At 51.1% G+C, this 1,963-nt stretch overlaps 1 non-coding gene across 1 annotated transcript; it reads right to left on the bottom strand.

Moving 5' to 3' along the window:
• Positions 1 to 513: 513 nt before the first annotated feature.
• On the bottom strand, positions 514 to 586 carry trnak-uuu (transfer RNA lysine (anticodon UUU)). Its single transcript has one exon. It is a non-coding gene; the product is annotated as a tRNA-Lys (tRNA).
• Positions 587 to 1,963: the final 1,377 nt, after the last annotated feature.

Genomic DNA, 1,963 nt, shown 5'->3' with positions numbered 1-1,963 from the left:
GGCCAAACAAATGAGAGTGTCTGTGGAAGGGTACTGTTGGGGACGTCTGGAGAGGAAAAAACGGAGGGCTTGGAGGCCCTGGTCATGGCAGATGGAGGTGTAGAGGGATTGGATATCCATGGCGAAGATGAGGCGTTGGGGACCGGAGAAACGGAAGTCTTGGAGGAGGTGGAGGGCGTGGGTGGTGTCTCGAACGTATGTGGGGAGTTCCTGGACTAGGTGGGTTAGGACAGTGTCGAGGTCGGTCGAGATGAGTTCAGTGGGGCAGTCGAGGGATTCTATGCTAATTTCTGATTACGCACATTTGGAGGACCTGAAAGAGATCAATTCAAACAGAAGCCACGCTTTGCGGGAGAAACACCGCGAGTTTGGCAGCAACTGCCACATTTCGGAAATGCAGGCAAAAGTGGCCTGTGCTTGCTTCCCACCGCCACAATGTGAGGGCCATTCAGTCTGATTGGCTCGCACTACGCCTTCGCTGTTGTCCCGTGGCAGTGCAATTTAAAAGCGACCCGCCCGAGCAGGGACCTGAACCCTGGACCCTCAGAGTAAAAGTCTGATGCTCTACCGACTGAGCTACCCGGGCTCGTGGCAAGCCGCCGCCCTGCTGCGGCTTTTCCTGCTTGAGCTGGAAAAGACGTTCGCGCTTCACACTCTCGCGCAGCCATTCTGACACAATCCACACAATTCAGTAGGAAAGACGGGCAGCCCCGACTGTGCAGGGCCGATTCCAAACCGCTGTCTCTCTTCATCACCCCCATTCCATTGCCGCCCCGACCTCTCTCTACTGTAACAACCCTCCTCAACACACACCTCTGGCACCGTCAAAGCCATCAGCAAGCTTACAACACAGCACCGCCAAAGTAAGAACGGTGCTCATGAGACGGCCTCATCATCATCCCTCCAACACCACGCACAGTCCCTACCCCCAGCATCCACTCTCTGCTCGACACAATCCACCCGAACACAAGCCGCAGGCACCGACACTCCCACACGCACTGCCACATCACCATCAGCTCCAAAACAAGGAAGATGTGCATGAAAGGTTCCGTTTGAAGTGTCTGACTTGATTTTAAAAAAGCAGACCATCGATGACAGCAGTGTCCATAAATCGAAGCTTCAGCACGTGCAAATAGAATCAGGATTTCACTGCTGCCTCCCAGCGCCACGGACCCTTGTCGGATTCGAGCCTCGGGCGACTACCTGTGTGCAGTTTGCACATTCTACCCGTGTCTGCGTGGATTTCGTCGGACGGATCCGGTTTCCTCCCACAGTCCAAAGGTGTGCAGGTCAGGTGTTCTGGCCATGCTAAATTGCCCATTGTTTTCAGGGATGTGTAGGTTCGGTGCATTTGTTCGGGGTAAATAGAGTCATGCGGTAGGGGTTTGGGTGTGTGGGGGATACTACTGGGAGAGTCGGGAGCCTGTTTCCACAGTCGAGGGATTCTATGCTAATTTCTGATTACGCACATTTGGAGGACCTGAAAGAGATCAATTCAAACAGAAGCCACGCTTTGCGGGAGAAACACCGCGAGTTTGGCAGCAACTGCCACATTTTGGAAATGCAGGCAAAAGTGGCTTGTGCTTGCAAAGCCATCAGCAAGCTTACAACACAGCACCGCCAAAGTATTTTCTGATGGTGTTTCTTCACTTTGCGTAACCAGTAAATCTTTGACCTTTTGCTTTGATTCCATCTCGAAATCGCTTTTGAGCAATTTCACAAAACACTCAGATATCTCTGCCTGGAGTCAAATCGTTCACCTCACTCACTCTTCTTTTGATTTGACAAAACGTCCTCTACATCTTACTTTTAAAGGTTTACCTATCACAGGAAGTAACACCAACACTTCAGCTTTGTTCGCAAAATTTAGGTTAGGATTTCTTGTCTGCTTCCTGTTTAATCTCATGCTATTGTTTTTTAAAATGCTGCCTAGTCAACTCCTGCTCCATTTAATTGCTCCCTA

Source organism: Chiloscyllium plagiosum, unplaced genomic scaffold (genome assembly GCF_037043375.1).
Source record: "Chiloscyllium plagiosum isolate Xiang-an unplaced genomic scaffold, Cpla_swu_hap1 HiC_scaffold_28, whole genome shotgun sequence".
NCBI lineage: Eukaryota > Metazoa > Chordata > Chondrichthyes > Orectolobiformes > Hemiscylliidae > Chiloscyllium > Chiloscyllium plagiosum.
This window is presented reverse-complemented; position numbering and strand designations above follow the sequence as displayed.